Raw genomic sequence first — 22,036 nt, 5'->3', positions numbered from 1 at the left:
TCAACATGTAGATGGCTTATTATTGTGTATGGAGTTAGTTATTGTCCTGTAGCAAAAGTGGGTATAAGCAGTTGAGATACTACTTTGGCTTTGGGCTTGGCTTTCTTGGTTGAGCACTTATCCTGGTTTTATAGCACAAGCTAGTGTTAATATAGTAATTTAGTAATTATTTGCCTCTATTTCACTCTGAGAAGGAACCCCAATTAAAATAATAGGCAGCGAACTCCAGAATTATGTTCCAATAGTAATAAAGGAATGTCAGCAAATATCCAATTCCGAGTGGCATACAACTCTGGATGAAACTTGTAAGTAATGGTGTTCATGTACTACTGCTCATAATAATAATAATAATAATAATAATAATAATAATAATAATAATAATAATAATAATAATAATAATAAAAAATACTTTATTGATCCCCTCAGGGAAATTCAGATGTCCAGAATCCCCCAACCAACAAACCCACACATTCAAAACGAACGCAGACAGAAAGTACATAAAATACAATGTGGACACTACCTGAGAGCAACAAATACTTAAAAAGACCAATAATTAACAATTAAAAATTAAAAAATGCAAAAATGCATCCCCCTACAGCCTAGCGGTCCGAATGATAAAATCTAATGGCTGCAGGGGTGAAGGATCTCCTGAACCGCTCCGTTCTACAGCGCAGGGAGAGGAGCCGGTTGTTGTTCCGAGTGCTCTTTTGACTCTCCAGAATTACATGGAGGGGATGCCCGGGGTTTTTCAGGATAACCTGCACCTTGTACCACATACGCCTCTCAAGCACATCCATCCTCCCCAGAGTCCACTCTCCCCTCCAGCACTGAGCTAGCTCGTTTACATATCTCACATTCTGAGACTTTAAGTGCAATTAAAATAAAGATATTGCTGCATTGGATCCTGTAACGTTGACAGTAATTGCAAGTGTGGCGGAGATACTGGACAATGACTTCATGGGGTTGGGCAATGGGCAGGAATTTTCTGATCAAACAGAGAATGATCAAGATGGTATTGAGCTTCTTGAGTACTGATCCAACCAAGTCAAGTCAAGTCAAGTCAAGTTTATTTGTCAGATACACATACGAGATGTGCAGTGAAACGAAAGTGGCAATGCTCGCGGACTTTTGTGCAAAAGACAAACAACAAAACAACCAAACAAATTATAAACACAATCATAACACACATATTCTTTTACATAATAAATAATGGAAGGAGCGGTTCAGGAGATCCTTCACCCCTGCAGCCATTAGTCACCAATATTCTATCACAATCCTCAGCAGAACATCTTTATACCACTTCAAAAAGCAAAAGATGGTAGATTTTAGAAATTTAGACAATAGATAATAGACAATAGACAATAGGTGCAGGAGTAGGCCATTCGGCCCTTCGAGCCAGCACCGCCATTCAATGTGATCATGGCTGATCATCCCCAATCAGTACCCCGTTCTTGCCTTCTCCCCATATCCCCTGACATCACTATCTTTAAGAGCCTTATCTAGCCCTCTCTTGAAAGCATCCAGAGAACCTGCCTCCACCGCCCTCTGAGGCAGAAATTTGAAATAGGAACAGATAATACTGGAAATCAAAGACTGGAAATGCTCATCAGGCCAGGCAGCATCTGTGGCGAAACAACTGGGTTCACTTAAAAATAACTCTGATTCTCTCTGCGCATCTCCCAGGGATCTCCAGAATTTTCTCTTTTAATTTTGATGTCACCGTAACTCTGGAGGAAATCTGATTAGATGCTGGAAAGTATATGGTTCCTCTTTGAATATGAAATTCAGAGTGAATACCAGAAATAATTGCAACCAAGAAAATAAATCATTAAATCGTTAAGGGAACATATCTTTAAATTAAAGCACGGCCAATTAGGAAACAAATCATACAGCCAATTATGGTGCAAGTCTAGGGATTCTAATTCGCATCCCAAACTAATTGTGCTGCAGAGTCAATTGACATTCATATCTTAGACTTGTTTGTTAAGGTACCAATGGAGAAAATGGAATTGACATAAAGTTCAGCCATACTCTAAAGCAGGACAGGTTTGGGTTTCTGTTTGGACTATTCTCAATCCAATATTCCCATAGCGAGTGCACGTTTCAATTGAGAACGAAACAGCCACATTGTTATTCCATCCCAGCCATACTTAGCTCAAAGACATGTTCTGACTTGGTTTAATTTTGCATATCATTTCTAGCAATAATCTGATTTGTAATGCGACTATGTTGCCAACTCAATGTTCTTCCATATGACTGAGCATCGTTCATCCTCAAACTGAAAGAGATGAACCTTGCACATGGTCAGAATCTAATAAGTGTACTGTTTCTAAGCGTAATAATAAAATTACACAGTTTTGACCACATGCAATTTCCCAGTATCACGATCTTAACCTGAACAACTATTCCTGGTGCAATTACACTGACAGTTTATGGATATTGGTCTGGATACTGGATTATGGATATTGGTCTGGATGCAGTTAGTTCATAATCACTCTGCCTTTAATAGTATTAATCCACTTCCCAAATAAACTATTTATCCATGGCCAGTTTTAGTATCGTTACAAAGTATACCACCACTCGAAGGGCCGAATGGCCTACTCCTGCACCTATTTTCTATGTATCTATGTTTCTATGGTTCTAAAGCTCTTTACATTTAAATGCAAAGGACTACTTAGGGTGTTTAATGTACCTGCAGCAGAGGGGGTCAGTGTTATTCACATTATTCTTTAACTTCAACTGTTTATTTTGTAGAGCAAATGATAAACCGGTTATATTATATCTGTACAGTGTCTCTGATAATCTTAGAATGTCTCAAATCCTTTATGGGTTAAATTAAATGGTTAGTCACCATTTCCCAGCAATAAAGACAGCAATAAATTTGTAGATAGCAAGATCTTACAGTCAGCAATGCGATGCAACTTCATCTGTTTTAGGTATTGGTTGAAGCATAAATATTACTTAGCAGACAGGAAGGAATTCTTCGACACTTTTTCTAATAATGTGGTGGTGACGTTTACATTCATCTGAGAAGCCAGAAGGTTTATTACCTCATTTGAAGCAAGGCACTCCTTGCAATATCCATGTTGCAATAAAATTAATATGAGCTATCTTGCACCACATGGTGACGATGACAAGATAATCAATGAAAGACAAACGATCATTGGCTTGTGCAGGAATGTACCTGAAATCACAGGAGAAAGTGGCAGAGTTCCAGATAAAAATCGCTAGAACCAGCAAATTACATTTGTTTTGCAAATTACATTGGGATCTTGAGAAATTTGCTGGCCACCGTTTTGAAAGAACAGGTAGCCATTAGTAAAAACAATGAACTGCCAATGCTGATTTACGCAAAAGGACGCAAAGTACTAGTGTAATTCAGTGGGACAGGCATCATCTCTGGACAACATGGACAGGTGACGTTTCGGGTTGGGACCCATCTTCAGACTGATAGTGTTTATAGCCCCACTAGCAGGATACTGCATTGATTAACTCAATATTATTTTGAAAATATATTTGTTGCATGTTTTCCAATCAACGACCCATAATAATAGATACAAAGATACATAGAAAATAGGTGCAGGAATAGGCCATTCGGCCCTTTGAGCCTGCACCGCCATCCAATATGATCATGGCTGATCATCCAACTCAGTATCCCGTACCTGCCTTCCCTCCATACCCCCTGATCCCTTTAGCCACAAGGGCCACATCTAACTCCCTCTTAAATATAGCCAATGAACTGGCCTCAACTACACTCTGTGGCAGAGAGTTCCAGAGATTCACCACTCTCTGTGTGAAAAATGTTTTTTCTCATCTCGGTCTTAAAGGATTTCCCCCTTATCCTTAAGCTGTGATCCCTTGTCCTGGACTTCCCCAACATCGGGAACAATCTTCCTGCATCTAGCCTGTCCAACCCCTTAAGAATTTTGTATGTTTCGATAAGATCCCCCCTCAATCTCCTAAATTCTAGCGAGTACAAATTGAGTCTATCCAGTCTTTCTTCATATGAAAGTCCTGACATCCCAGGAATCAGTCTGGTCTGAAGAAGGGTTTTGGCTCGAAACGTTGCCTATTTCCTTCGCTCCATAGATGCTGCTGCACCCGCTGAGTTTCTCCAGCTTTTTTGTGTATCTTTGATTCTCCAGCATCTGCAGTTCCTTCTTAAATAATCAGTCTGGTGAACCTTCTCTGCACTCCCTCTATGGCAATAATGTCCTTCCTCAGATTTGGAGACCAAAACTGTACGCAATAGTCCAGGTGTGGTCTTAATATTAATATTAACAATCCATGTGAAATTGCCCCCAGTGAAAGGTGCTACAGCAGAAATTAAACAACTTAATTCTATGCAATGAAATATATTTGGACAATGAAGTTACAATGGTAATTTTATTTTTAAATGTTAATTAATTTGATTACATTGAGTCTCTGACATAGAAACAATCCATTTGACCAATCTGGTTTGAACGTCACGTTTCTTAGTCCTCCTTATCCACTCCCGTCAGCATGCCAGATATGAGAATGCAACACAACAAGGACATCTTCATAAACATCTCAACAATCCTTTATTTCAAATGCCCTTATTAAAGCACAGATTAATTAATGCAATTTATGAAAATGTTTGATCTACAAAATAAATAGAATAAACAAAGGATAAAGTGCAGAATTTTAGTTTAGTTGAGTTTAGTTTAGGGATACAGCACGGAAAGAGGCCCTTCGGCCCACCGAGTCCGCAATGACCAGCGATCCCCGCACATCAACACTGCTCTACATACACCAGGGACAATGTTACATTCACACATTTTTATTCCAAGCCGATTAACCCGTCAAACCTGGACGTCTTTGGAATGTGGGAGGAAAATCCCATGCAGGTCACGGGAAGAACGTATAAACTCTGTACAGACATGCACCCGTCGTCAGAATCGAATCTGGGGCTTTGGCGCTATAAAGCAGTAGCTCTGTACGGCCACGCCACTGTGCCACCCTGTAGACTGTCTGTGCTGTGATCATTTCAGAAAGACTATTATGATCAGTCACTAAGTCAACTCATTTTGAGAAAGAAAACATATTCATTAATCATTTATTTCAAGCATCCAAAAGCAATTGAGTGATATGAGTAGATTATTGAATCTTATCCGATTATTCTGTAGCATTGATTATTCAATGACCTCACTGGAACATGATTGGAATTTGTCAAGAACCAACTTTTCTAATATTAGTGGACAAATGCTTAATATAGTTGGATGCAATTCCACTAGCTATCAATTTAATTTGGATGTTAACCTCTTTATTTAAAGTATAGCTCACTGATTGGGAAAGTTTACTGTATATTGCAATAGGTTCACATTAAGCGATCCAATTTCAATGACAAACATTGTCTTAAATAACATCGGGGGTCTACCGCATTGATCACAAACTCAGTCACATTTGTTGTTGGCCACATAGGTGTCTAACATTTGGATACCACACCTGTGATTTGTTCATGCATGCAGGGCTTGTGGGTGACACATGAGACCCATACGGAAACTAACCATTACAGCATTTGTGAATCCTGCATTGGGGCAAGTGGAAAGGGATCTATTTGAGTAAGTAGCAGTAAGTGGTAGGTACAGGTTTCTGATCTCTGGATGGGGATGAGGGTGGATGTGGAGGTACAGCATCACACTTATTGTTGCCGGGTAACGTATCTGGGCGGGGAAAAGATGGTCATAAGTTCATAAGTGATAGGAGTAGAATTAGGCCATTTGGCCCATCAAGTCCACTCCACAAATCAATCATGGCTGATCTATCTCTTCCTCTTTACCCCATTCTCCTGCCTTCTCCCCATAACCCCATGACACCCGTACTAATCAAGCTAAGTACATGGGTGGTGAGGGATGAGCAAACCAGAGAGTTTACTATACTGAACGGAAACCTCTGGAGACTTTGCATCCCACCCAAGGTTTCTGTGTGGTTCCCGGAGGTTTTTGTCAGTCTCCCTACCTGCTTCCACTACCTGCAACCTCCGGGAACTGCACGGAAACCTTAGGTGGGGCGCAAAGTCTCCAGAGGTTTCTGTTCAGTTTCCCAAGTGGGACAGGGGCATTAGGGTTTCAGGTTTCTCCCCTTTAACCTAAACACGTGACCTTTGCAGAGGTTTTCTCTTGGCCCTGTGAACTCTAGCCCCTTCCCTGGGTACCTGATGCCAATGCTGCCTTCCCTCTTCAACCTAGTGTAGCCCAATATTCTCAGACATATCCTTAAAGATCCAGATCACCAACCCCCATTACAATTGACATCTTCAACCCTCTCCTGCTTCCTGCACCATGTTCTCCATGCCAAGAACCTATCTGTTTTCCTCTGTTTGGCTTAGCAAGTTGTTGCAGGACTTTCACTGCACGAGGTGAGCAAGGTTGATCAATAGACAATAGACAATAGGTGCAATGGTGCACAATATTTGGGCTTTTGAGCACACTAGAATTTTCCACGTCGTCCTTAAAACATTGTGTAGGGAGGAACTGCAGATGATGGTTTAAACCGAAGGTAGACACAAAATGCTGGAGTAACTCAGCGGGACAGGCAGCATCTCTGGAGAGAAGGAATGGGTGAGACGTTTCGGGTTGAGTCACCCATTCCTTCTATCCAGATGCTGCCTGTCCCACTGAATATTCCAGCATTTTGTGTCTATACTTAAAATATTCTTTGGTCCACATTGTTGCAGTTCTTTCACAGCTTTCTACGTACCAACTAAGTTCCCGCAAGGATGTTATACGATGCAGAAAGCTATTCTTCTCTTAATATCAACAGCAGCAATCCTACACTTTAAATGTGATTTCTCACTCAAAGCAGAGATGATTCTTTGAGACTGCAGTTCTTTTAGGCAATGATTTGCAGATTTTTCCCCCCAAAAAAATTGGTATTCCCTTGTCTCTCATTCATTGTTAGTTGATCCTCCAGCTGTATGTTAAAGACATGTGATTACAATATCAGAGGTCAAGTGGTTGATCCTTTGTAATTAAGCACATCTGTTCCAACTTTCAGAAGATGCTCTTTATCTGTGGAATTGTTTAGTGATATGTGTATTCAACAGAAGCCTTTGATTCCTATGTCAACTTTCATTTACATTAAAAAAAACCAAATACGAATACTTAATCTCTAGTCAGTGGCAGAGGAAGCAACATGGAGTAGGTGCTCACGAAATGTGTGGGAAGGAACTGCAGATGCTGGTTTAAATCAAAGATGGACACAAAATGCTGGAGTAACAGCGGGAGGCAGCATCTCTGGAGCGAGGGAATGGGTGACATTTGGATCGAGACTGAAGCAGGGTCTCAACCCGAAACATCACCCATTCCTCTCCAGAGATGCTGCCTGTCCCGCTGTTACTCCAGCATTTTGTGTCTATCATAGCATAGGCACTCTCCATGTAGAAAGAACAAACTCTTGAGTGCCGTTTCCACAGGTGGTGTTTGAATTATACGGAGAGTAGCAAAGGCAATCATTTTATTTTGCTTTTCAGTTTTCAGGATTCTGATCTGTTTTATTTTTGTATGTTTTTTTGAATAGTAGGTTTAGATTTGGACAATCTGTTTAACTAAGGCAGATGAGTTTAGTTTTACTTGACTCAATTGACTGAAAGAAACAGTGTGGAAACAGGCCCTTCGGCCCATTGAGTCCACGTCAACCATCGATCACACATTCATACTAGTTTTGTGTTATCCAATTTTGGCATGCACAAGGGGCAATTTGCAGAAGTCAACTAAACTACAAACCCGCACGCCTTTGAGATGTGGTTGGAAACTGGATAGTGAAAGGCCTGGATAGGGTGGATGTTGAGAGAATGTTTCCACTAGTGGGAGAGTCTAAGACCAGAGGTCATAGCCTCAGAATAAAAATACGTTCCTTTAGGAAGGAGATGAGGAGGAATTTATTTGTGGTGAATCTGTGGAATTTATTGCCACACAAGGCTGCAGGGGCCAAGTCAACGGATATTTTTAAGGCAGGGATAGATATATTCTTGATTGGTAAGGGTGTCAGGGGTGATAGGGAGAAGACAGGAGAATGGGGGTGAGAGGGGAAGATAGATCAGCCATGATTGGATGGTGGAGTAGACTAGATGGGCCGAATGGCCTAGTTCTGCTACTATCACATGAACATGAACTTAGAAACCAGTGAACCCTGAAGAAACTCATGCAGTCGCAATGGGAAAAGATGCAGATTCCACATACACACAGCACCTGAGGTCGGGATTGAACCGTGGTCTCTGGTGGTGTGAGGCAGCAAGTCTACCAGCTGCACCACTGTGGCGGCCTATATTTAGCTTTGATATATCTTGTAATTTAGGAAGCTGCTAAACTTTTTTCTATTGCATCTAATGAGGTCTGATTAAATCCAGTTCTGCTTTTCCCAAGCAGTAGAACCTGTCACATATGATTCCGTTGACATATTATACACAATCTCCTCCTTTACACTTCAGTATTTCCATTAATATTCAGCTTGCACTTTTAAATGTTCCGTCTGCTTTTCAACTTTGTTCTCAACTTGTCAGACACTGATTATAGTTTTCAAAATAAATTCTCTTCACCACAAAGCCTGTCGTGTCTTTAGCACAGGCTGATTCATAGCTGTACAGGAATCAACTGTTAATTTAAGTGGGTGTCTTCATCAATAGAAGAACTGCAATTTCAGTCAGAGTTGACATGGTTCATATTCCATCGTGTGAGTGCAGCATACCTGAATAAAAGCCACATGGATGGCTCTTTCTGTGCATGTGTACTGAAGGGCCTGTCCCACTTACACGACTTTTTCGGCGACTGTCGGCACCCATCATAGGTCGACGAAAAATGTCAACATGTTGAAAATGCAGTGGCGACCAGAAAGACGCTACGACTCTTTGGGTGACTAGGCGATTAATCACGACTGCACAGGCGACATGTCACGGAGTGAAGCCTGTATGGTTGTGTAGTAGTCACCCAAAGAGTTGTACCTTGTTCTGGTCACCGCTGGATTTTCAACATGTTAAACATTTTCGGCGACCTATGACGGGTGCCGGCTGTCGCCAAAAAATGTGCATACGTGGGACAGCCCCTTGATTCTATTTGCTCCACTTTCCACTTTTTCACTTGCGAAATAAAGTATGTTATATCATACCAATGACCCCCTTCTGAATAGCCAAATTAATCATATAATGGTAGGATCTTTACATTTTGCTGCTATGTGGAACAGGTGATTATAACAAGCAGCAGCTAATTTTATTTCTTCCTTAATTGCAAATTCATTACGCAAAGTCAAGACCTAATTTTGTGAGTCCAGATTGCAAGGAGGTACGTTTGCTATTGCATGATACCATAAAAAAGATACCAGAAGAGCAATTGCCTATTTTACATCTTTCCAGTTGGAGAGCTGGCCTGATGTCCTCCATTTTGCTTAAATCACTCGAATCAAAATGACCCCCTCAATATCAATAGATTGTTTTTAGCCAAGTCCTTCCTACAATATTTAATGTTCAGACAGAACTGACCTTGCACATTTTGAGTTTTAGAGATACAATGAGAAAGCAGGCCTTTGGCCCACTGATTCCGCACCGACCAGCGATCCCCGCACACTAACACTACCCTACACACACTAGCACTACCTTACGCACACTAACACTACCCTACACACACTAACACTACCCTACACACACTAGCACTACCCTACAATTTTACATTCATACCAAGTCAATTAGCGTACAGAAGTGTGGGAGGAAACGGAGATCTTGGAGAAAGCTCATGCAGGTCACGGGGAGAGAGTAGAAACTCCGTACAGACAAACACCAGTAGTCAGGATGGAACCCGGGTCTCTGGCGCTGTGAGGCTGTAGCTCTAATGCTGCACCACCATGCCGCCCTATTGTTGAACAACAATCAGGAGCAGGAACCTTAATTGATTTTATTTCTTTTCTTAACATAGCAATGGAGAGGTTTCTGATTGCAATGCTTTCTTAACCCCATTTCAAGCCTTATGCCCCTGTCCCACTTAGGCAATTTTTTAGGCGACTAGACTGTCACCACACGGTCGCCAGGGTGTCGCCTGTCTGGTCGTGAGTCATCCTCTCAGTTGCCCAAAGAATCGTAGCCTTTTTCTGGTCGCTGCTGGATTTTGAAACCTTCAAAACTTTTCGCCAATGAGCGTAGCTTGACTTTTCCTGACATAGGGTGCTGACGTATTTTGTTGGCAGGTGACATAGGTTGTCGCCGGTGCTAACTTCTGTTTTTTTTTGTTGTTAAGGTATGATTCTATTTCAAATTTTATGTCGAAGGGGGGTCCAGTCACCATTTTTTCAGTGACCTGCTATGACTACGACAGTTGCCGGCAGTCACCTAAAAATAGCCTAAGTGGGACAGGCCCATTAGCATGAAGCTTGAAACCTTGCTAATTTGTTTGACTCAGTACCATTCTGAAATATGTTTCCAGGTATTAAATCACAGAGGAAGCTGAATAGGCACATATATAACATGTACATAACATGCAACTATATTACAGATATTAACGTATTTCAGAAGACTCTAAACAATCAGGACACAACATGTGAACATTCCACAAGATCTGCAGCGTGTGTAGTAGTTTTGAACATACTGTAACATCAGTTACTGCTCTGATGAAAGGCACCATTTAAATTATTGCACCAATTCTTAAACTGATGCTGGATCGCAACTTTTTTCTTGACCCAACTATTCCTTATAGCTGCCGATAGCTTTAGTGAAGTTTCACGAGAGACTATTGTCTTTGTCGAGGTGTTCCAGTATTTGAGTAGAATACTTTGTTTTCTATGATTGAGAACAGTTCACTTGATGTGATTGGTATTCTGGATTGTGGATGCAGTTGAATTGTCTGCCAGAGGAACAAAGTTTTACTAAATCAATTTTGGAAGCATTGTATTGCATTCCTATCCATAAATGGATGAATAATGAATAACTAGCATTGATTTCAAGCTCTGGGCTGATTACGTGGTCTATATATAGAGTAATGTAATTGATCACAAGGCTGCTCTTGCTGAAAGCAGGAGTGTGAGACACATATAAGCACTTAAACTCTGAGAGCTAAGGTTATGACCTTGGTGTAGACCTTTGGTACATTACTAACATGTATTTTGCTCAATCTTCGTGTGCCATTTGTTTCCGCAATCCCTTTCATTGAAGTTGTTTTTTGTTACGGTTTACGTCATTGGTCGTATGGGAATAAAACTGGTGATATCAATGGTGCTAATGTTAACTTAATAAGAAATTACTTGAAAGCTGTACTGGGCAAAGTATAAAACACAGATGTTGGAGCTGGCTGATAACCATATAACCATATAACAATTACAGCACGGAAACAGGCCATCTCGGCCCTACAAGTCCATGCCGAACAAATTTTTTTTTCCCCTTAGTCCCACCTGCCTGCACTCATACCATAACCCTCCATTCCCTTCTCATCCATATGCCTATCCAATTTATTTTTAAATGATACCAATGAACCTGCCTCCACCACTTCCACTGGGAGTTCATTCCACACTGCCACCACTCTCTGCGTAAAGAAGTTCCCCCTCATATTACCCCTAAACTTCTGTCCCTTAATTCTGAAGTCATGTCCTCTTGTTTGAATCTTCCCTATTCTCAAAGGGAAAAGCTTGTCCACATCAACTCTGTCTATCCCTCTCATCATTTTAAAGACCTCTATCAGGTCCCCCCTTAACCTTCTGTGCTCCAGAGAATAAAGACCTAACTTACTCAACCTATCTCTGTAACTTAGTTGTTGAAACCCAGGCAACATTCTAGTAAATCTCCTCTGTACTCTCTCTATTTTGTTGACATCCTTCCTATAATTGGGCGACCAAAATTGTACACCATACTCCAGATTTGGTCTCACCAATGCCTTGTACAATTTTAACATTACATCCCAGCTTCTACACTCAATGCTCTGATTTATAAAGGCTAGCATACCAAAAGCTTTCTTTACCACCCTATCTATATGAGATTCCACCTTCAAGGAACTATGCACGGTTATACCCAGATCCCTCTGTTCAACTGTATTCTTCAATTCCCTACCATTTACCATGTACGTCCTATTTTGATTTGTCCTGCCAAGGTGTAGCACCTCACATTTATCAGCATCAGCATTAAACTCCATCTGCCATCTTTCAGCCCATTTTTCCAAATGGCCTAAATCACTCTGATGATGTTAGCACATCTCTAAACTCCCAATTCCTGCTCAAAGAATATGTACTACCAGTTAGGTTGGAGCTACCATGGGATGACCTGTCATATGCTCAGTTCAGACTCCAAACAAGTGCCTGGAGTCATAGAGTCATACAGCATGGAAACAGGCCCTTCGGCCCAACAATCTCACATCGGCCAACATGCCCCGTCTGCACTAGTCCCACCTACTTGCGCTTGGCCCATTTCCCACTAAACCTAAGCAGCATTAAGGACAATCCCAAATTTTTTTTAATGAATACATAAGGGGGAAAAGGGTAACTAGAGAGAGAGTGGGACCTCTCAGAAATCAAAGTGGTCACCTCCGTGTGGAGCCACAAGAGATGGGCAAGGTCCTAAATGAGTATTTCTCCTCTGTATTTACCGAGGAGAAAGACAGTAGGACGGAGGAAATTGGAGCAGTCAGTGGAAGTATCTTGAGAGCATTCAGGGTTACTGTCGAAGAGTACTGACAGATCTGCAGGACCTGATCAGATAGATCCGAGGACATTGCGGGAAACTAGAGAGGAAATTTTGGGAGCCCTGGCTGAAATTTACGAGTCGTCTTTAAATACAGGAGAGGTGCCGGAAGACTGGAGGGTGGCAAATGTTGTGCCTCTTTTCAAGAAGAGCCGCAAGGAATATGCAAGGAATATGCTGGGAACTGTAAGTTGGTAAGTTACTGGAGAGTATTCACAGGGATAGGCCATACAGGCATTTGGATGGGCAAGGGCTGATTAGGGATAGTCAGTCACAAATCTGATTAATTATTTTGAAGACGTGACCAAAAAGGTTGATGAGGGCAGAGCTGTAGATGTTGTGTACATGGACTTCAATAAGGCATTGAACAAGGTTCCGTATGGTGAGCTGCTCTGGAAGGTTAGATCGCATGGGATCTTCTTGTTCTTGGTTTCTTGGTCCTCCAAAATTATTCCAAATGGAATTTAAACTGGAGGTTGGAATTTAAACTAAACTCCAAGGAGAGATAGCTGAATAGATAGCAAATTGGTTCCATGGAAGGTAGCAGAGGGTAATGGTGGAAGGTTGCTTCTCAGACTGGATGCCTGTGACTAGGAGTGTGCCTTAGGGTTCGATGCTGGTCCCGTTACTGTTTGCCATCTACATCAATGATTTGGATGAGAACATACAGGGCAAGATTAGCAAGTTTGCTGATGATTAGTAGCTGGGTCTCTATTCCATGGAGCGAGGAAGATGAGGGGTGATCCTATAGAGGTGTACAAAATCATGAGATGCATAGATCGAGTAGATGCACACTTTTGCCCAGAGTAGGGGAATCGAGGACCAGAGGACATAGGTTCAAGTGGAAAAGATTTAATAGGAATCCGAGGGGTAACTTTTTCACACAAAAGGTGGTGAGTGTATGGAACAAGCTGCCAGAGGAGGTAGTTGAGGTTGGGACTATCCCAACGTTTACCAAACAGTTAGACAGGTACATGGATAGGACAGGTTTGGAGGGATATGGACCAAGCGCAGGCAAGTGGGACTAGTGTTGCTTGGACATTTATGGCCGGTGTGGGCAAGTTTGCCTAAAGGGCCTGTTTCCACACTGTATCACGCTATGACCTGTCCTATCCATGTACCTGTCTAAATGTTTCTTAAACGTTGCGATAGTACCTACCTCAACTACCTCCTCTGGCAGCTTGTTCAATACACCCACCACCCTTTGTATGAAAAAGTTACCCATCTGATTCTTATTAAATCTTTCCTCCCTCACCTTAACCCTATGTCCTCTGGTTCTTGATTGCCCTACTCTGGGCAAGAGACTTGACACTCCACCTGATCTATTCCTCTCATGATTTTCTACACCTCTATAAAATCACCCCTCATCCTCCTGTCCTCCAAGGAATAGAGTTCTAGCTTGCTCTCCCTCTGCCCATGGCTCCAGCCCTCGAGTCCTGGCAACATCCTCGTAAATCTTCTCTGCACCCTTTCTAGTTTGACAACATTTTTTCTGTAACATGGTGCTAAAAACTGAACACAATATGCTAAATGTGGCCTCACATACATCTCATGCAACTGCAACATGACCTCCCAACTTCTATACTTAATGCTCTGACTGATGACGACCAATGTACCAAAAGTATTTTTGACCACCCTATCTACCTGTTATGCCACTATCAACTAACTATATACCTGTACTCCTAGATCCCTCTGCTCTACAGCACTCCCCAGAGCTCTACCAATCACTGTATAGGTTCTGCCCATGTTAGTGCCACCAAAATGCAACATCTCACATCTTTCTGTATTAAATTCCAACTTGCTTGTGGTCATTGGATTACTATGATGTACTGTCCAATGAGGGAACCATGTGCTGCCATTTATCACCAAGTGATCTAATATCTATATATTACTAAAACTCTCATCTTGACCACTTCCTGTCTGTGTTGTAATTAAATTTGCACAAAAACGATCCCCCATAGCGCTACGAATTTTCGCCACCTTACTCACCATTCTCCTCTGCTGCAAGTCAAATCCATTTTGTTCCAACCGGTGAAATAGTACAAAGGTTATGAAGGTTTTGAAGGTTCCCCCTCCCCCACACCCCCCCCCCCCCCCCCCCCCCACACACCTCTCCTCCCCCACACACCCCCCCCCCCCCCCCCCCATGTGACTGGGACCCAACGGGTCCCACTTAGTCTAGCTCATTCCTTAAAAGGAGGAATGCAGGTAAGCTTCACAATTCTATGGCCTAGTTTTAAGGATGATTTTAGCAGCAGAGAAAACCTCTGACTTAGATACACAGTTCTTCTCATTCTTCCAACTGTGAGACAGGTAGCAAGTTGGACTAATTTTGGAGGGACCTGAGTGAGTGATTCTACACGACATTATTCCACAGCTTATCAATTTGATGCATACTTTATCAGCCTCTGTTTTTTTGGCTTTAGTTCCTGTTTAACTTCACATGTTCCAATAGTATTTGGTAGGTTGATTTGGTAAGTTGGATCATAGAATATAGATCGGTACAGAAGATAGACACAAAAAGCTGCAGTAACTCAGCGGGACAGGCAGCGTCTCTAGAGATAAGGAATAGGTGATGTTTCAGGTCGGGATCTTTCTTCAGATCTGAAACGTCACCCATTCCTTCTCTCCAGAGATGCTGCCTGTCCCGCTGAGTTACTGCAGCATTTTGTGTATATCTTCGGTTTAAACCAGCATCTGCAGTTCCTTCCTGCACATTATATCAGTACAGCACAGGAACAGACCCATGATGACTGTGTCGAACACAATGGCAACTTAAACTAATCCCTTCAGCCTGCACTTCATTCATACTCCACGTCACCATCCATATTCCCTGCGTATTTGTGTGCGTATCTAAAAGCCATTAATGCATCTCATCCATCTCATATAGGTAAGTGGTGTTAGCAATGTGGGAGAGTTGATGGGAAAATTAAAAAAAATATATAGTATTTAATATATATATAAAATATATATTAGTATCGGTGTAGTTAATGTGGATTTGTTGGGCCGAAAGGCTTGTATGAATATAACAAGCCTTGGATGAATATAATTCGATAGGTTTATTACTATGTCTATTCCATATACATATTGGCAAAGAATTTGAGCAGTAAGTTTGTATGCTTTCCAGATACCAATCCAATATGCAAACTCAGCACTTTATTCTCCCCATTGCTGAAACAAAATAACCCGGTTTTCAGTCAAATATTGCCAACTTGATAGTTTTGCAATTTGTTATTTATTATTGAACAAGCAGGAAGTCTGAGAATCCAGCCGATATTTCACAGAGGTTTTCTCATTACAGTGAATCCTTGGAGCTCAAGGTAGATTAAAGGACAAGGCTCCTGTTAAGATCATGAAAGGGAAGGATGGTTTAGTTTAGAGATGCAGCAGGGAAACATGCCATTCAGCCCACATATGTGTCTGTTCCATATCTCTCGAAACCTTTCCTCTCCATGGATCTGTTCAAATAGTTTTAAATGTTGTTACAGTACCTGCTTCAAATACCTCCTCTGTAACTCACCATTCTTTTTTTTAAGTTCAGGAGTAAAGCGTGCAAACAGAACCTTCGGCCCACCGTGTCCACATTGACCACCGATCACCCATACACTAGTTCTATCCCACACACTAGGAGCAAGTAACATAAGCCAATTAGCCTACAAACCTGCACGTATTTGGAATGTGGGAGGAAACCGGAGCACCAGGAGAAAACCCGCGTGGTCGCAGGGAGAACGTGCAAACTCCACGTAGACAGCTCCCGTAGTCAGGATGGAATCCGAGTCTCTGGTGCTGTAAGGCAGCAGCTCTACCACTGCGCCATCGTGCTGTCATATAAATGTAGTCTGTATAAGTTCTCAAAAGGATTGTGGCAAACTAAATATGGATATGTGACACTGTACATCTGCAAATCAGGCACAAATGTATAATGCTGTGTCTGATCTTCCCTGTTTTGGATCTGCCCTGGATACAATGTCAACTGTAATTGATCCATTCCAGCAAAGAAAAACATGGAACATGTGGGGGGAAAAATCCTATAGATATGTTTTTTTAGACCTCAGAAGCCAATGTTTGCTGTTCTTAGCTTCACATCTTGCTGAGAATGGCAGACTCGTGAGCTGCCAATAAGTCACACCGCGGCTGGGAGTTGGATAGTTTAAAAATAAATTCCTGACACCTAAAATGAGGAGTTAAGTTGATTCATACTATGTGAATAGTCAGACATAACAGACAGTTAACCTTGAAGGCACAAAAGACTGCAGATGCTGGAATCTGCAGACAGTTCATATTAGAATGCAGCAGGCAACAATTTTTTCCAAGTGGCAGAAAATAATCTTCACTATTTGAAATCTTTTCAAAATAAGAATAGAAATCAGTGGCTGCTGACATTATTAAACAGTTGACATGCATTGCTGAATAAGGGTTTCCTGGATATCCTGCTTTTAGATTCTTATAAATCTGGACAACATATACATTGAGGCTGACATTTTGTGACATTTTGGCGTAGTCGAGACCGTGAGTTATTTCAAGTAACTTTACTACGAACGGTAAAACAATGAATAACGCGAGTCTGTAAGACAGCTAAATAAATGATGTTGCATCCACAAGTGTGGCGCTCGAAAGAATGAAATCGACACAAAGTGCGCGAAATCCGCTCCCCGCGCCCACGTGACTGGAGTAGCCAATCCAAAGGTTAGACTACCCCAAGGTAGACTACCAGCAGGTGCCGCTACAGACCCCCCCCCCTCCCCCCAGAACCCAAGGTACGGAACCGAGCAGGGACCCAGACGCAACGACCAGAAAGCGTGGTCAGTGGAGGCGGGGCGGCGTAATAAATGGGACAGGCCGAACAGGGCCAGGAGACCGCAAGGGGGCGGGCACAACAAAGGCGAGTGGTCAAACAGGACCAGGAAACTGCAATGGGGCAGAAAGAACAGGGACGCTGCAAGGGAGATCGGTGGGTGTCCCTGTGAACAAAAACATAGGCACAATTCTACAGAACCGACGGCACATGCACCACCGGCAAACCATGCCGCGAAGCAGGACGGGAGCTAACCCGCTCCCCCGTTCACCCGCTCCTGGAGGCTCGCCAGCAATGCCGGAGCAGGGTCCACCCGCCCGCGGATGGCAGGGAGAAAATCGGCAGACGCCCACAGGGCCGAGCCGTACACCAGCTCGGCGGAGGAAGCGGCCAAGTCCTCTGTGGGAGTAGTGCGAATACCGAGGAGCACCCACGGTAACTGGTCCACCCAGTCCGGTCCCGTGAGCCGAGCCTTCAACACTGACTTAAGGTAGCGGTGAAAACGTTCAACTAGCCCGTTGGCCTGCTCATACGGACGGGAGTCAAAAGTGAGCGAGAGGGACCGCGTGCCGTAGGTGCGGATGATGCTCCTATTAACGGCCGTGAGCACTGGGCCCCGTTTACCAGTACGGGTGTCGCGTCCGGTCGGCAGGAGGATACTGATTATAATCGTGATCGCCTCTACAGGTGATCGGCCGAGTCATTTCCCAGAAACGAGCAGAGTTGACGGCAGCGTCGAGCCTCAGCATCCTAGCGGAGGAGATAGAAGCACCATTTGTGCTTACCCCGGTCCCCGGCTCGCTGCTGTGGCTCTGCAATGGAAGCTGTGGGAGGTGCGTCGCCGCGGTCCCGCTGTGGCGAATGGTGCGCTGGCACAGAAACCCGGCACCGCCATCTTGTTGTTTCACCAGCCAGAGTTCGCTGGCCTTTCGGCGAGCTGTACGGGGTCGGCAACATCGGCGCCGGTGAGCATGAGGCGGACGTTGTCCGGCCTCTGCTCCAAGAAGGCCTGTTGAAAAAGCAGACACGGGCAGTGGCCGTCCATCAGGGCAAGCATCTTTGCCATCAGCACGGACGGCTTGCGATCGCCCAACCGGTCCATGTGTAGGAGGCGGGTGGCGCGGTCACGGCGGCTGACCCCGAAGGTGCGAAGAAGGAGGACGTTGAACCCTTCGTACTTAGCGAGTGTCGGCGGGTCTTGCAGGAAAGGCAATAACCGCAAAGCCGTCTTATTCGTGAGCGCTCCGATGACATGGTGTCGTCCACCACTGTGTTGCGGAGGTGGAATTGTGCCTCCACTTGGGCGAACCAAACCTCTGGCTGTCCGGCCCAGAACACCGGCAGCTTGAGGCCGACGCATTCTGTTGAGCGTCGGGAATGGCGGCGGCTTGCATTGCAATAACGATTAGACACGTCGGGGTCACCAGTTTAGCGGAGTCGAGACCGTGACTTATTTCAATGAACTTTATTACGAACGGTAAAACAATGAATAATGCGAGTCTGGAAGACAGCTAAATAAACGATGCTGCATCCACAAGTGTGGCGCTCGAAAGAATGAACTCGACACAAAGCGCGCAAAACCCACTCCCCGTGCACACGTGACTGGAGTAGCCAATCCGAGGATTTGACTATCCCAAGACACCAGCAGATGCCGCTACAATATCCTTGGTAAAATGGTTCCTTTGATACATGTGGTGTTGCACTAGGACTGAACAGTGTTCAGCATGTGTACAGTGTATCTTGCTGTCTTCACATTATTTATTTCAGCTCAAATAAATTTATGTTGTGGAATCATGAACATTCTTGAGTGTTTGACGTTATCAATATTCGGGTTCAGTGAGTTAAAATAGAAATTTCTTGTTGATGCGAAGCAAAGGTTGTAACTGCTCCAAGTTGGGAAAATGGTTTCTGGTATTACAAAAGCAATTTTAAGTAAAACAAAATGTAAAGTGTAGAGATAAGCCAAGGAACTGGGATGTGCCGAGTTTGGTTTCTATTAAATCGCTTCCCTTTCAATTCTTGTTCTCTTCAGCATTATAAAAATAAATCAGTCGAAATACGTGCCCTGCAAATTATGGGGTAAACATTTGTCTTATTGGTTGAAAGGAGAATCATCCACATGCAAGACTTCTTCAGCCACAATCATTCAAGAGTCTGAATCACTTGGGGATAACATTTCAGCATTAAAGCCTTTCAGTTGCCTGTTTTATTTGTGCAATATTGACTCAAAGGGAGGTACCAAGGGCTCACTGCAGTCATTTTCCATAGAATTAATTCCTGCATGTGCCACCAGGGAAAGGCACTGTCAGCAGTCCAAGCAGTTGCTTATAAGAAAGAGAATAATCAGGGAGGATGGCCCAGAGAGCTGCATTATATATATAGCAAACCACTTGGTTCCAAGTTGGCACTTGCAAGAGTTAAATAAATGGCAAGCCAAACTGTAAATGATGGGTGAAAACCTGTTACCTGCTCAAAAAAGGTGATATGGAAATATTCAAAGCACGGAGGTAAAGTAACATTAAACACAAAATATCAAATGTTTGAACATTCAAGCTGTGAGGCAGAGGTTACGGTATTCTGATTTGGCTGAAAGGATGTCTTGTTGTTGTTTCTTTAACTAAGATGTGAGTATTTGTTGTTCACCAACGCCACGCTGATATTCACTCGTTTCCTGGCATTTGGGCAAAGTATTTATTTTTCATTCCTGTACATAGGCATCATGCTGGCATTCTTGCTAACTCACTTTCTCCAGGAGAGCAAGCAACTGTGTGCCGCAGCTAAACTAAACGTGTGAGTGGAAACTCCAAACACTTCATACCATTCTGCTAATGGGGGGCTACACACTCAGATCAATACAAGTAGTCCTCGTCATTGATTTGTTTTTGTTTCATCTTTGATTGAAATGTCAAGTGGGTTTGAGGAAGTGGGCATGCTGTGTATCAAGTGCTTTCCTGCTTCCTGACATTTTGCTGAACTATACGGTCCTACAATTATATTGGAAAGTAATTACCGATATAATTTTCACACAAGGGGCGGTGGGTGTATGGAACAAGCTGCAAGAGGAGGTAGTTGAGGCAGGGACTATCCCAACGTTTAAGAAATAATTAAACAAGTCCATGAATAGGACAGGTTTGGAGGGCTCTGGACGGAACGCAGGCAGGTGGGTCTAGTGTGGCTGAGGCATGTTGGTCGGTGCTTGGGTTAGTTGAGCCAAAGGGGCTGTTTCCATGCTGTATCAGTCTATGACTCTAATATTTAATCTGCGGTAGCACTGTTTCTTTAACTCAAGTATCTGTGTAGTCACACTTTCATATTTGGCTCGCGTTTACCAAAGACTAAAAAGAGGAATAACGTTGATTTTTGTTGAGATTAGGCACAATTTGATATTTATCTCACACTGAGCTTGCTGCGTTGATTGGTAGCCTGCTGACTGTGTGGCTGTAGTAATGATGTACTCCAAGACTCAGCCTTGATGACATGATCATGGGAAGCGTTGAACCTGCTAACTGACACATGCTGCTCACCATGACATCACACAAATTCACAGCGCCACCTGTGGCACCCACTTTGCATGAATCTCTTCAAGGCCATGGTCCAGTGCACAGCTTTCAGCACCTCTCCATGTCGCACATTGATTAGACACGATATACACGAGGAACTGACAGGCCTGTCACACACACTTATTTGCAAAGGAGGGTTGAGGATATAATCAACAGTGCTCCATTTAGTGGCTGTTGCTTGTGCACAATGAGCATATGCAGGATGACATCGTTTGTGAACATCTTGCTGGAAGCAAAAATCTCACAAAGATTCAGCATGATGAACATAGATTTTTATTTCTTTACAGCGCAACATTTGTTGATCTTTGCTCTCCCTTGTATGCTAATGGACTTTAATATATGCCTAAGGATCAGGAGAGAGGGAAAATTAATTGAATCTGTTATACGCCTGCTGATTTAATGGATTTAATCATTTGCAGGCCATTGTTGCTTAATTTCATTAGCCAATTCCTAATTTCCTACATGATTTTGTTCACTGATCCATAACGCTGACCATTAGACCACATCATAGAAATGTGAATCTTGCATTTTCTTCCAGTATAATAATTTAAAAAATTTTAAAAACGGGAGGTGCTCAGAAGAGATACTGGGTATGTTCATGAGGGAGGCAGTGGCCAGGATGCATTGCCAAGATAACAGTGGCTGGTGTTGGTTTTGAAGGTAGACATGAGTAGCACAGCGGCCCAGTGGTGGAGTTGCTGCCGTACAGCGCCAGAGACCCGGGTACGATCCTGACTACGGGTGCTGTCTGTACTGAGTTTGTACGTTTTCTCCAGGATCTTCAGTTTCCCCCCACACTCCAAAGACATACAGGTTTGTAGGTTAATTGGCTTGGTATAATTGTAAATTGTCTCTAGTGGGTGTAGGATAGTGTTACTGTGCATGGCTCAGTGGCCGGTGGGGACTTGGTTGGTCAAAGGGCCTCAGCACTGTATCTCCAAACTAAACTAAACTAAACATGGTTAACTTTGATCATGAGGGGGGTGACAGCAACAAGGGTGCCATTAACTCAAT

General features: G+C 43.1%; 1 protein-coding gene across 2 annotated transcripts in view; it reads left to right on the top strand.

Annotated features, from left to right (window-relative positions):
• rhbdl1 (rhomboid, veinlet-like 1 (Drosophila)) overlaps window positions 1–22,036 on the top strand; it is a 286,461-nt gene that overhangs the window by 214,982 nt on the left and 49,443 nt on the right. The window lies entirely within an intron of this gene.

Source organism: Leucoraja erinacea, chromosome 20, assembly GCF_028641065.1.
Source record: "Leucoraja erinacea ecotype New England chromosome 20, Leri_hhj_1, whole genome shotgun sequence".
NCBI classification, from domain to species: Eukaryota; Metazoa; Chordata; class Chondrichthyes; order Rajiformes; family Rajidae; genus Leucoraja; species Leucoraja erinaceus.
Note: the sequence above shows the minus strand (reverse complement) of the source record. Positions and strands in the feature narration are given on the sequence as shown.